Here is a 16,496-nt window from a genome sequence, read left to right as displayed (position 1 = left end):
AGATTTTGGAATAGATGAGGCATGAGAGAGAAAATGAAGAGAGAAGGGAGATGAGAGAAGTGGGTAGAGAGAGAAAGCATGAAGAAAAGGTAAAGAGGAAAAAGATGGGGCATGGGCTGTTGGTTTTTATTTACGGGGGTTACAATTATCCTCAACAACAAAAATTTCCGTCCTCGAAAATTAGCTTACCAAGTAAAATTAGGATATGATTATCTTATCTTCTCTTATTTTATTCTTCAAGGGGAATCATAACATGTGAAACTTCATAATACTTTGACTATGCTGATGTTTCTACCATGAAGTTACCTTACTTGGGAATCCAAAATTTTAACTGACTCCACTTTAAAAGAGAGATATTTTATTTAACTAAATCAGACAATAGAATATGATTATGACCAATTATATATATTTCCTTAGTTACGATACACGAAAGACATAATGAATGTTGGTTAACAGAAAAGAAAAAAACGTTTATAAACAGTAGAACCTATTCTCTTGAGAATCTAGTAAGAACCTATGAACTTTGGAGTCATCTTCTAAGATATGATTGCTCTCCTTACACTAAGGAATGACATAACTCTTAAAAAGTCATGAGTACTTCATTTATCTACATCAGATGTCTGCCTGATCGAAGATGTCTTTAATCATCATAGTTCTCAAAATTTGGCTCACAATTGTTGATAATTGAGGTAATGAAAAAAATACGTTGAGTTTTTTTTTCTTGATTAACTTCCTCCTGGTGCATATCAAATTTATGCTTCAATGTCTTTTTCCTTCATCTTAAACAGACGATCTAGGTCAACCCTTGACCTTTGAGTGTTTTGCAATATTTCTGCTAAAAGGTTCTTATCCAATTGCCTAAGAGATTTTCATGTGACCTAACTTAATGATCCATGACTTTGTTGTATTCTAACATGAATAGAGACACCTCACACCAATCTCTCTGCAAGCAAGCTCTAATAAAACTCATGATATCCAATCCAAGCTTATACTAATACAGGCAACACCAAATTCCAAAGAAAAGGAATCCATAGAACCTTGAGATAGGTATAACTAAATCAACATGGATTCTTCCCATATTTATTGGGAGAACCTCTTTTACTTTCTAATAGTCATATGTGGGTGTCAACATCACTAGCTCATTTTGTTCTTCAATTTCGAGCGATAATATTCTCATATTCGGAAGGACGTGCAACATTAATTACTAGAGACCTCTGCTTAGAACTAAGAGTAAGATCTACCACCATCTCACTCCATCCAATACCATGTGCTAAAAGATTCATTCCCAACCTTATGAAAATATAAAAATAACCCAGCCTAAACAAACTTCCTTAACATTAATTCTAGTACCCAATGTCACCTCTTCACCACTTTTGTCAAACTGAGACCTCTTAGCTTACCCAATTATTTTCATAACTTCAAGCATATAATTCCCTTGCATAGGTAGAATGTGTGTAGTTTTCATTAATCCATCCCATATTACTCATACTCAGTCATTTTTCTTCACTGTATGTGACATGTAGGTGATAAAATCCATGGAAATATTATTTCACTCTCATCTCGTGAATGTCAAAACTATGTTAGCATAGTTCCTGGTCATTATTTGTTCGGATCTTGATTTTTGACAAAATAAACAAGTAGCTACATACTTGACTATATTTTCCTTCATACCATGTCACCAAATAAACTTCCTTAAATCTCAATACCCTTGGTTCATACTTAGATGTAAAATGAGTTTGCTTTCAAGACTCTTAGATAACCTATCTGATTTAATTTATCATCCTATGACACACATATTTTGTTTTTAAATCTTAATATACCATTTGTTTCTCACAAAGAACTCCTTAGTTTCATCAGCACACAATAATCTTAGAATAATTTTCAAATTCAATTTCATCAATTTCCTTACTCTCACTTTTCCTAGAAACTTGTTAGTTATAACAAATGTACTACAACTTCCAAATTTAAATTGTTGAAACCTCCACTCAACTCCAACCATATAATCTTAAGTGTTGATACTTATGTCTCCTTGTGACTTTAACCATTTGCAACAACATTTTCTTTCCTAGGATAGTACTTCCATTAAAATTAATAATCTTTCAAAACTTCGTCTATCTTCTCCAAAAGAAATTATGCATAATTCATTACTCGGTCTACCACAATCCAGATTCCATTATGTACTCTTATTGTCCGTGGAAAAGGAACCACACGTATAACAAAAACAACTTTATTTCTACTTAGTCACTTCCAATATTTGTAAGATTTTCCTAAGTCTTTGATACTCCACTTCAGTCTTTTATAAGTATGACAAACAAGGACCTATGGAGCCACTTCCTCTTTATGTTGAACCATCAAGAAAACTTCAAATATTATCTTAGCTATGCATGATGCACACTAAATCATGTTTACAACTTTTATACTAGACTATGTTATCTAACTTCTTGTTTTCAAATACAAACAAGTTATCCTAAACCTCATAATTTCCCCTTTAATTCCATAATGAAGTTCTCAATTCACTTAGTTCTTAACTTTCCATTAATTTGACTCTTTAACCATTACATTTGACACTTGAAATATCTCCTTGCTCATGCCAGTTTCAACCGAATTTTTCTTCTCCAGATGATACACAAACTTGAAATCTTACTCCCTTAATAACTTCACCAATATCTTTTGTCTCATGTCTAGTCTCTTCAAATCAAAAAAATACTTAAGACTCTTACAATATTGAATGTATCTAATCAACCTCTTATAACAATAAATTAAATCCACATAAAATTTTGTTTCCATGCTAGCCATGTAACGACATCATTACTCGCTCTTACCGATCATATTTAGATTTATAGGTTGTCTTATACACATCTTCATTTTTTACTTAAAGTTTCGGATACTCGAATCTCACGTCTACATGGAAAACATTGACGCTTCATGCAACTTGATCCATCATACTATTATCCCTCAACAAACTTTTTTATCTTTCAAAAATCCACACATAATCTAAATTCCTCATCCTTCTTCTTCACCAACAATATTGATATTCCTCATAGTAGCATACTCGACCCAACAATCTATTTTCTCCAATTTAATTTTTCATCTTTACTACTTAGATGAAGTCATTTTATAACGTGTCATTAACGTCAACCTTGCTCAAGCACCAGACCAAAGAAAATTCCACTTTAATCTTTGAAGACAACCTTAACACTTACTCTGGAAAACTATGTATAAAACTCCACTTTGTTGAAGTACTACTTGTCTACCCTGTATTATTTATCTCTATTTGAAGTCGGATTATGAAACAAGTTACTCTAATCTGTGACCCGTTCCATACTCGTTATGCAATTGCTCATTCCATATTATTCCAATTTGAAGATGTCGCATTTTTATTCTTCACAATTAAAAAAGAAAGTGATCGACATAAAGTTAGTTCATCCCCAAAGATTATATCTAAATCCTTCAAAACAAATGTCTTAAACTCACTTAGAATTTGAGTCTAACGGTAATAACAACCACCTACCATGTATATATGTACAAAAACTACTACACTAAAACAAATGTTGGTGTAAAACTATTACTTGAAAAGATTGCTTTAAAACTTGCAACCAAACGCTTAAACTGATTAAATTTATTTCTCTAATATGTATCCAATATCAACTTCACATAATATAGAAATAAGCATCCCAAAACATATACCAAAAAAAATAAATATACTCTACTTTTAGAATTAAGATAGAAAATCATCTTGATTTAGTCATGAGTGTGCACCATCACCACTTTATCAAGATTATTTTCGTTCTTAATACTTTCATCTTTATTTATAACAACTAATTTGACTTAAGCACAAACAACTTTGTTAAACATCCAATTAGAAACTTTTAGCTAAGTCTTAAAGCTAAACTAACAAAAATCTACATGCATGAGAAACACAATAAATCCACTACCCTCAGGTTATCCTAAGGATGAATTGCTCTTATACCATTAAATGTAACACCCAGAAAATACATATAACTATTTAAAATGTTCTAAGTACAAAATTAGAGTTTTTCAAAACATTTCTAATACATGATTAGGACATATATCAATATAAATATTTTCAATATAAGTTTCAAAGTCAACACCCTAAAGCTCTTCACACCCTCCTACACCTGTAATATCATCTGCTCGTGTACATAGTACAATCATCGCAGTTCAAACACAACAAGAAAAGCAAGGGTAAGCTAGTGAAAAGAAATTTCATATCTTATCTCTTTTTTTTGCAAAAAGAACCAATCAAACAAATCATTTATAAACATTTCTTTAAATGTTGTCATATAAAATTTCAATATCAATTTCATCATTCATATAGACCACACATGGATCTATTTTCAATCACGATCATTGGATTTCATTTCAATCCCACTTCATCTTCTGGAAGACTCATGAAGTATGCCCCTACCAGAGACTAACACCTGATCCAAAGATTACCAGCGAATCCAATAGAAAGGATCAGAGTAAGTTCAAACATCCAATACCGAGTGTCTACAGCGGGACTCAGTGTGTATGAACTCCCTCTCAGCTTCTCACCACCTGATATCTTAGTCTACATGACTTAGATCATCAGTGAAGTCAGAGGATCTTCGTTAAACATAGGTTTTTCATACTTAATGTACCATCAAACAACAACTCATACATTATCCCAAATGTATGACATCAATTTCATATGATTCACATCATTCATATATAAAACATATCATTCAATCACATAACATTTAAAAATTCATATAATTCAAAAACGTTTCCAATATCAAAAACAATATTTAACTCTCAAACTATTAGAATATAATATTTATAAAGTTTAAATAATATCTAAACAAACACACAATATATAAACAAACAACATCCTTGGAAGAGAAATTGAATATTGGGATCATGTCCCCTCAATATTCAGATCTCCTAGCCTAGGGTATTATTGAGAGTTAAAGTTAGCTTCCCTTACCTTAATTGCTTGCTTTCCAAGCAACTTCTAGACTTTTATTCCCCACTCTGGATAAGCTTCAAAAATTTACGGGTGTCATGCAAGTTATCCAAACAGAACAAAAAATCAGTATATAGTAGAATAAGTTGAGAGGATTAAACTTCTCAACTGACCCCACCAAGATTGATGACTAAATCCTAAGAAAAAATAGAGAACAAAGGATCTCTAGAGCAAAAATGAACTTACTCTGTTTGAAGATCTGATCGGGTAGAAATGTAGCCTGACTCCTCATCTACAACATGACGTGATCAGATTTTGGAATAGATGAGGTATGAGAGAGAAAATGAAGGGAGAAGGGAGATGAGAGAAGTGGGTAGAGAGAGAAAGCATGAAAAAAAGGTAAAGAGGAAAAAGATGGGGCCGGGGCTGTTGGTTTTTATTTATGGGGGGGTTACACGCACTATTTCCACTTTTATTTCTTCATTTAGTACTTTACACTTTTATTTCTCCATATAGTACTTTTTTGTTTTTATTTTTTTATCTAGCATTTTTTTTATTTTCCTATCTAACACATTTTAAAAGTAAAAATAACTTAATAAATTAAAATACAAAAAATAAATATTTTATTTTAGTGTTCACCATATATTTCATTTTTTTTAATAATTTTTTTATAATTAAATATGATTATATAATATTTATTATTATAACATGTGACATATATTTATATATAACTCCTTATAATTTATGTATTTATTTATTTATTAAACTTAATAATAAATTATTCAATTAATTTTTTTATTATTACATACATATCATCAATGAATAACTTAATTTTTATTTATAATTTTTTGAACTATTTAGTTAATTTTTTTATAAAATATCCAAATAATTTTATTTAATTTTTACTTTTACTTATTTTAATATCTTTTTAACAAACAAAAATTACCAGCATTTAATTTGGTACCGACACTATAATTTATTATAATTTTTTCATCTGAATTTTATTATAAAAATATATTTACAAATGTATTATAATTTATTCTCCACAATTCAAATTTACTATAAAAAAAATATAATGTTACAATTTTACAATTATTTTACCCATAATATTTACTTACATCAAAATACCAATAAAATATTTTATTTCATTCTCTTTGTATTTATATTTCTTCATAAATTTTTATATATTTAGTTTTTAATTTTCCAATTTCAAATTTATATATCTTATAGTTATTAATATGTCTGCATGCCTAAATTCAATTCACTGACAATCTAGTTTCATTATCTACATATATTTGTGAATAAATGACTGACCAGTGAATGCGAATAGAATATAAACCCTAAACCGTAAACACTGTATTTGCTATGTACATTGTGTTGTTTCAGTACACATAAATTCACATTTATATTATTTTTTTATTACTGATTAAAAAAATAGTGTTAAAATGTTAGGTAATGTATTAAGTTTCTTCCATTAACTTGATGATTAAAAATATGTATTAATTAATATAAAAGAAACTATCAAGATCAAAATATAGTTATACATGTTTTTACAAATTTATATCAAAATAAATATTATTAATGTGATCATTATTAATATTATTAGTATTATTAATAAAATTAATATTTATAAATCTATAAACAATTTATCTACTGATCTATAAAATCACATGTAAAACTGATAATATAATTAAGAATATCATTAGTAGTAACAGTAATAAAAATATTAATGTTATTATTTATATTATTATTAATATTAATATTATTATTTACATTATTAATAGTAAGATTATTAAAATTGTTATTATATTACTATTATTACTATTAATAATAATATCAATAATATTATTAGTAATGATAATGATAATAATACTAATTATAATATTAGTCAATGATAATTATAATAAGAAAAATAATAAATGATCATGAAATTTTTTTGGTATATAGTGGGTAGAGGATTTATGTTTATTTATGAAGTTTTCTTTAAAAATAAGACGTTTTATTTTATATATAACAATCACTTTTTCATTAAAGAGATTATACATTATTTTATTATAAATATTAATTATTATTCGTTAGTTTAATATTTGGCCGTTAAATATTAATAACATATGTTTGAATACTTTTTTATTAGTTATATAATAAATTCCATTAGTGTTATCAATTAAAATTTCAAAACACATTGAATAATAAATTATATCTAATAAATTATTATTATTTTTTATAAAAATCTTGAAAATTAATTAGATATAATTTTAAAAACTATTCATCAATAGAAATTAATTTAGATATTAATAATTAATAATTAAAAAACAGTTTTCTCCTAAAGCCCCCCTCTCTGTATTATATATATAACTGATTCATTAGCAGAAAGACCAATTAGCAGAAAAAGAGTATTAGATGTTGCAATGTCTGTGGTATTGAGATGCGTTCTCATGTTGTCCTTGCTTACGTTGGCATGGGGGGCAAATCATGTGTATATTACGAATCATCTGGAAGGAAGAGAAGATTTACACATTCACTGCCAATCCAAAGATGATGATCTTGGACCGCATGTTCTCCATATTAATCAAAACTTCAGAATTACTTTTGGGCTAAACTTTTTCTCTGGAACACTCTTCTTTTGTTCGTTTCAATGGGGAAATAGTCCTTTGTTCCACTTTGACGTATACGACCAAGATAATAGTGAAAAGGAGTGTCATGTTGAATGTAGATGGTATGTTCATAAAGATGGACCATGTAGGAATGAACTACAAAATGACTCGTCATATGTTCGCAAATGTTATCCATGGAAACAGTAATGTGTTTGATTTCAATTATGTACTATTTGAGAAATGTTTGAGAAATAATATGTAATACTTAATATATCAATGTATATATTATACAAAAATAAACTTGAAGGACCAAACTGTACGTTTAATTTATCAGTTCACATTTATTAGTCTACACACACTTAAGTTTTATTTTATTTGAATCAACATCTTCAACTTTAAAATTGAATTGACCTCAATGTATGAATTATTTTCTATCAAATTAAAGTACAATTCATTAATGATTTTCTTCTTTTTTTACTTTTTTTTTTCGTATATTAGAATACATTAAAAATAAGGAGGAGAAAATAAAAAATAATTTATAAGAAAAAAAATCATAATTTACACTTTATTCTATTTTTTTTTATTAAGCGTCTCGGGAATTGATTATAAAAATAAAACTAATAAATAATAAATTAAGATTGATGATATTTTATTTTATTAATAATAAATAATTTAAATAAATTGAAATATTTTAGAATATTTCAACTCTTTTAAAAAAATTATATTACATTTCATAATCTTCCAAATCATCGCAGATCATGTTCCTTGTAAAAAGTTAATGGAGATGACATTTTTTTAATCGTAAACAATAAATTAAATAGAAATGGAATACAAAGGGGTGCTCCAACCCTTTATACAAGACTTAAGATGCACACTTCTTTCCACAACTTATTACTTTCTTTGTTAGTATGGTGAAATTGTTTGAAGTTTTCCTTCAAAGCAAAATGGTTTTCGGAGCTAACCCCTATCCATTTGTTGCATAAATTCCAAACAACATTCGCATTCGGGAGATGGGAAGTTGTTTCCTCCTCACTCCCGTATAAAACGCACATAGAATCCACAAGATGAACCATCCTTCTAGTCAAGTTTTGCTTTATAGAAATCTTGTCTTGCAATGCCCTCCAAGCAAAGCATTATGTCGAGGGTGGTATCTAGCATTATGTCTCTCCAAAGCCATTTGTCGTCCCTGCCTGATTTCAGAGTTTGACCTTCCAGCACACACATGAATTCATCTACTTGGGGCTTCTCCAATTCAAACCAATCTCTTATCCACTTGAGTTCTCATGTCCATATGGATTGTCAATAGAGATGGAATTATTAAACAACCTTGGAAATTTGACATTCAGTTGACAATTCTTTCACCAGACCCTACTACCCATTCCCAATTAGAATCAAACAAATTGATTACCTGCCCTTCCCCACACGCCATGTTTAGGTCACACCACCATCTAGATGCATGCCTCAATATTCTAGATTCTGAAAGATTCCTCCATGAGCCATATTTAGATACTAGAATATCTTTCCATAAATCATTCTCAGTAGACCCGAGTCTCCATTTCCATTTACCAAGTAAAGCTTTGTAGAAAATATGTAATTGCATGATACCTAATCCTCCCTCCACTTTAGGCTTGCAAATATTATCCCATTTAATCCAAGCTATTCCCCTTCACTCAGAATCCCAACCCCATAAGAATTTGTACTGAAGCTTTGTAATCTTTTAGCATATAGAGGATGGAGCTTTGAACAGCGAAGAATAGATTTTTACCTTTCCAGATAGATAAACTCTTCATAACCTTTGTGATCACCGGGTCCCAAAAAGAAGATTAAGAAGAAGTTCCCCCAATAGGCAAACCAAGAAAGATAAACGGGATATTCATAATACTACAATTTAGTATCTCTAAGAACATTTCTAGTACATTCCTATCCACTCCAATGGCACCAATTTTTCTCTTAAAGAAGTTAATGCTAAGCCTAGAGAAAATTTCAAAAAGTCTTAGCATAGCTTTAACAACACGAATATTTTGGATGTTCAAATCACACATGATCAAAGTTTCATCTGCAAACTAAAGGAGCTTCACCTCGACTTTTCTGGCACCTACTTTAAGTCCGGTACCTACTTTAAGTCCAGAGAACAACTCCATTCTAGCAGCTTGATTCACTCACCCTGTGAGACCTTGAGCCATAATTAGAAAAAGGAAAGGTTTGAATTCCTTAGTTGGGCTTAAGTAGGATAGAAATAGAAGATGTTTGGAGACACTATCCAATGCACCCATTTATTGCAAGATCCCATCCTGGCCAACATGTAAATCAAGAAGTCCCAAATGACATAGTCCCAAAAATAAAGTTGATTATAACCAAGTTCATTGTGCATTAATAAGATTGATTCTCATAATACATTTATCTAAATTAATGTTATTACACTGGCATAATTATGTGGGGATTTATAATAATAGTCCCAAAAATCACGGTGACCTTGGCCTTGGGCCACCTGGTAGGTCAGACTAAACGGTATACGACCGATCAAAACTTGGGACGGTACAAAACTATATAGTTTTCAATTATTTATTTATAAATAGATTTAGTTGTATTTATTTATCGAAGTTTGTAAAATCTGGAGTGTTTTATTGAGGTTCTACCATACATCTTTGGAAAATTAAAAAATATCCATTATTTTGTTGAGATTTTATAATAAACTTTTGAAACTTAACAAAGTTAAAAAGACTTCCATTAATTTGTTTAGGTTGTAGAATAAACTTTTGGAAGTTACTGAAAGTTAGAAAAACTTCCATTACTTTGCTGAGGTTTTAAAAAAAACTTTGAAACTTAATAAAGGTTAAAAAAGAACCCATTATTTTGCTAAGATTTTAGAATAACATTTTGGACTTAACGAAGGTTAAAAAACCTCCGTTAATTAAATCAATTCTTAGGATTATATTAACCTCCACTAAATAACATTTTTCCTTTTAGTGCATGATAACAATAATAAAAATTACAATAATAATCTTAATAATTATTATAATAAAAAGAATAACATGACCAATAAATTTATTTGATGTAGTGGTTAAAAATTTATTTAGTGTAATGTTTAAAAATTATATTTTACTTATGAAATTTTTATTAAAAATAAGTATTAGAGTGCAACTGTTTTTTATATATAATAACCACTTTTTCATTAAATAGATTTTAAATTATGCTATTATAAATATGAATTAATTTTCTTTCGTTTTATAATATTTAGCAGTAAAATATTAATCACATATGTCTGAATACTTTCGTATTAATTATATAATAAATTCCATTTAGATGCTATTAAATACAATTTCAAAATACATTTAATTGCATAATAAGTTATAATGAATAGTTTTTTTTTAAGTTTTTTCATTGTCTCCTTTTAACTATCAATTTAAAAACTATTTATTAGTAATAAAAATTAATTTAAATATCAATAATTTTCTCTAATTTAGTTAATATAATAATTAATTATATTTTACTTTTAAATTTAGTTTTTTTAATAATTTTTAGTAATGGGTAAAGTATGAATTTAACAGACAGTTTTTCTCTAAAACGTATGGTGATTGCTTTTGAGCCTCTATATGTACAACGAATTCATTAGTAGAGAAAAGTCAATATCACAAAAAGAGTGTTAGAAATTGTAATGTCTGTGTTAGTGAAAAGCGTTTTATGGTTGTCCAAGCTTACGTTGGTATGGGCAAGAGATACTTATGTTTATATTACGAATGATATTTCTAGGGAACACTCTTCTTTTGTTCGTTTAAATGAGGAAATGATCTTTTGTTGCACTTTGATGTATACTACCAAAGTAGGGATCCACGTAAGTTCGAACAACAACCACACAACTCAAACATTTACAAATGTTATGATTGGAACTCTTAACGTCAATTATGTAGTGTAACAGAAATAATACACATACTATTTTCACTTTTATTTCTCCATTTAGTACTCTTTTATTTTTAATTTTTTATATAGCATTTTTTTATTTTTTTTATTTTCTTATTTAGCACATTTTAAAAATAAATTAATTAATAAATTAAAATACAAAAAAGTTATTTTATTTTAGTGTTGACCACATATTTCATTCCTCCTTATAATTTTTTTTATATTTATTTATAATTCAATATGATTATAAAATACTCGATATTATAACTTGTGACATATATTTATATCTAACTCATTATAATTTATATATTAATTTATTTATTAAACCTAATAAAAAATTTAATCACTTAATTTTTTATTATTATTACACACCTATCATCAATGAATAAATTAATTTTTTAAACCATTTAGTTAATTTTTTTTTATAAAATATCCAAACAATTTTATTTAATTTTTACTATTAATTATTTTAATATCTTTTTAACAAACAAAAATTACCAACATTATAATTTATTATAATTTTTTCATCCGAATATTATTATAAAAATATTAATACAAATGTATAATTTATTTTTCACAATTCAAATTTACTATAAAAATACAAAAAAAAATAATGTTACAATTTTAAATTTATTTTACCCATAATATTTACTTGCATCAAAATACCAATAAAATATTTTATTTCATTCTCTCTTTGTATTTATATTTCTTCATAAATTTTTATATATTTAATTATTAATTTTCCAATTTAAATTTGTCTTCTATTTCAATTTTTTTAAATATTTAAATTCACTAAAAAAAACTAATACAAATGCTATACTTGATGCTTAAAAATTGAGATGAAAATAAAAACAAAAACAAAAATAAATAAAAATTATCAATTCTTTTTAATTTATTAATTTCTTTTTACTTTTGAAATGGTGTTAGATAGAGAAATAAAAACAAAATGGTGCTAGACAGGGAAATAAAAACAAAAGGGTGTTAGAGGGAAAAATAAAAGTAGAAATAGTGTTATCTAAGGAAAAATCTCATTTAATATCTCAATATATATTATAGAAAAATAAATTTAAAGGACCAAACTATGTGTTTAATTTATCAGTTCACACTCCACCAACACTTAAGTTTTATTTTATCTGAATCAACATCTTCAACTTTAAAATTTACCTCACTGTATGAATTATTTTCTATCAAATTAGTGTACTATTATATATTTATCTTACATTTAAACAATCCATTAATGCTTTTCTTTTTTGTGGTTGAATCAAAGTAATTGTTATGAATAGAGATGAAAGTATGAAGAATGAAAAAAATCTTGATAAAGTGGTGAGGGTGCACACTCATGACTAAATCAATATTATTTACTGTCTTAATTCTAAACGTAGAGTATACTTTTTTTTATATAAGTTTTAGGATGATTATTTCTATATTATGTGAAGTTGACATTGAACACAAGTTTATTTTAAGGAAATAAAATTAAACATGGTAAGTGTTTGATTGTAAGTTTTAAAATGGTCCTTTTAGCTAATAATTTTAGTGTAATATTTTTTTTATATATACATGATAGGTGGTTGTTATTATCGATGGGCTCAAATTCGAAGTGAGTTTGAGATGTCTGTCTTTGGAGGATCTAGATATAACTTTGGAGATGAATTGACTTTATGTCGATCACAATATTTTTAATTGTGATGAATAGAAATATGACATCTTCAAATTGAAATAATATGGAATGAGTAGTTGCACAACGAGTAGGGAACGAGTCACTAATTAGGGTAACTTGTTTCATAATGCAACTTCAAACATAGATAAATAATACCGGTTAGTCAAGTAGTAGTTTGGTAGAGTGGTGTTTTATACACAGTTTTCCAGAGCAAGTGTCAAGGTTATCTTCAAAGATAAAAATGAATTTTTCTTTGCTCTAGTGCTTAAGCAAGGTTGGCGTTAATGACACCTTATAAAATGACTTCATCTGAGTAGTAAAGTTAAAAAAAAAATAAAATGGAGAAAATACATTGTTGGGTTGAGTATGCTACCATAAAAAATATCAATACTGTTAGTAAATAATAAGGGTGATAAATCTAGATTATGTGTGGATTTTTTAAAGATAAATGAGATTGTTGAGGGATGATGGTATGATGAATCATGTTGCATGAAACATCAATGTTTTCCAAGAAGACATGAGATTCAGGTATCCAAAACTTTAAGTAAAAAGTGAAGATGTGTATAAGACAACCTATAAATCCAAATATGACCAGTAAGAATGAGTGACCATGTCGTTACATGGCTAGCATGAAAATGAAAAGTTATGTAAATTTAATTGATTGTTACAGGAGGTTGATTAGTTACATATAATATTGTAAGAATCTTAAGTACTTGTTTGATCAAACGAGACTAAACACGGGACAAAAGAGATTGGTAAAGTTAGTAAGGGAGTAAGATTCCTAGTTTTTTAGGAAGGAAGGTTTGGTTGAAACTACCATGAGCAAGGAGACATTTCAAGTGTCAAATGTAATTATTAAAGATTCAAATTAATGGAATGTTAAGAAGTAAGTGATTGAGAATTTCATTTGGAAGCAAAAGGGGAATTGTGAGGTTTAGAATAAGTTGTTCGTATTTGCAAACAACAAGTTAGAGAACATAGTCTAGTATAAAAGTCATCAAAATTATTTAATGTGCATCATGCATAACTAAGATAATATTTGAAGAAGTCTTTTTTATGGTTAAACATAAAGAGGAAGTGGCTCCTTAGGTCTTTGTTTGTCTGACCTATAAAACACCTAAGTGGAATATCAAAGACTTAGGATAATGTTAGAAATATTGGACGTGACTAAGTAGAAATAAAGTTGTTTTTGTTATATGTGTGGTTCCTTTTTCACAGACAATGAGAGTACATAATTGAATCTGGATCGTGATGGACCGAGTAAGGAATGATGCATAATTCCTTTTGGAGAAAATGGAATTTTTTTTGAAAGATTATTAATTTTAGTGGAAGTACTATCCTGGGAAAGGAAATGTTGTCGCAAATGGTTAAAGTAACAAGAAGATATAATTATATGGTTGGAGTTCAGTGGAAGTTTCAACAATTTAAATTTGGAAGTTGTAGTACATTTGTTATAAGTAATGATTTTCTAGAAAAAGTGAGAGTACTGAAATTGGTGAAATTGAATTTGAAGATTATTCTAAGATTGTTATGTAGTGATGAAACTTACTCCAACTTGGTAGTTTCCACCACCTATCAAGGGTTGAGCCCTGGGATTTGACGGCGAACTTTAAAAGCCACTTACAGACATTGTGGGAAACAAATGGTATATTAAGATTTAGAAACAAAATATGGGCGCAAAGGATGAAAAATTGAAGCAGATGGGTTATCTAAGAGTCACGAAAGTAAGTTCAATGACATCTAAGTATGACTCAAGGGCATTGAGATTTAAGTAAGTTTATTTGGTGACATGGTATGAAGAAAGATATAGTCAACTATGTAGCTACTCGTTTATCTTGTCAAAGAAATCAAAGACCGAACAAGTAATGACTAAGAAATAGATTAACATAGTTTTGAGATTCACGGGATGAGAGTGAAATAATATCACTATGAATTTTATCACCTACTTGTTACACACAATGAAGAAAAATGACTCTATGAGTAATATGGGATGGATTAATGAAGACTATGCATATTCTACCCATGAAAGAGAATGGTATGCTTGAGGTAATGTAAATAATTGTGTGAGATAAGAGGTCTCAGTTTGACAAAAGTGGTGAAGATGTGACATTGGGTACTGTAACTAATGTTAAGGAAGTTTGTGTTTGGCTGAGTTAATATTATCTTTACATAAGGGTGAGAAGGAATTCGTTAACATATGGTATTGGATAGAATGAGATGGTGGTAGATCTTACTATTAGTTCTAAGTAGAGTCTTTAATAATTGATGTTGCATCCTTCTGAATATAAGAATATTATAGCTCAATATTGAAGAAAAATGAGCTAGTGATGTTGACACCCACATATGACCATTAGAAAGTAAAAGAGGTTCTCCCAATAAATATGGGAAAAATTCATTTTGATTTAGTTATACATATCTCAAGGTTCTATGGATTCCATTTCTTTGGAATTTGGTGTTGCTTATATTAGTATAAGATTGAATTGGATAACATGAGTATTATTAGAGATATGCTTGTAGAGAGGTTGTTTAAGGTGCCTATTTTCATGTTAGAATACAACAAAGTTGTGGATCATTGAATTAGGTCACATAAAAATCTCTTAAGAAATTTGACAATAACCTTTTAGCAAAAATACTTGAAGATCATGGGGTTGACCTAGATCATCTGTTTGAGATGGAGGGAAAAGATATGGAAGCATTCATTGATATGCACCGGGAGGAAGTTAGTCAAGTAAAAGAAAAAAAAAACAGCGTATTTTTTCATCACATCGGTTATCAACAATTGTGAGCCAAATTTTGAGGACTATGATGATTGAAGACATCTTCGATCAGGCAGACAGATGAGACAGATAAATGAAGAAGACCTTTAGATTTCTCTATAGATAATTATGATTTTATGAGAGTTACGTCATTCCTTGGTGTAAGGAGAGCAATCAAATCTAAGTAGTTGATCCAAAGTTCATAAGTTCTTGATATATTCTAAAGAGAATAGGTTCTACTGCTTACGAACTTGTTTTGTTTCTTTCATTAACCAACATTCATTATGTCTTTCGTGTATCATAACTAAGGAAATATATATATATATATATATATATATATATATATATATAATAGGTCACAATCATACTCTAATGTCTAATTTAGTTAAATAAAAGATCTCTCTTGAGTTAGTTAAAATTTTTGGTTCTCAAGAAAAGTAACTTCATGGTAGAAACATTAACATAGTTAAAGTATTGCAAAATTTCATATGATGTGATTCTACTTGAGGAAAAAAATAGAAAAGAAGATAATCATATCCTAATCTTTCTTGGTAAGCTAATTTTCGAGGACGATTTTTTTTTTGAGGTGGAGATAATGTAACAGCCGTAGAAAAAAAGAGGAAACAACACCCCCCCTCCCCCCA

This window comes from Phaseolus vulgaris, chromosome 8, assembly GCF_051622355.1.
Source record: "Phaseolus vulgaris cultivar YP4 chromosome 8, ASM5162235v1, whole genome shotgun sequence".
Lineage (NCBI taxonomy): Eukaryota > Viridiplantae > Streptophyta > Magnoliopsida > Fabales > Fabaceae > Phaseolus > Phaseolus vulgaris.
The sequence above is the reverse complement of the archived record's forward strand: the minus strand, read 5'-3'. Positions refer to the sequence as shown.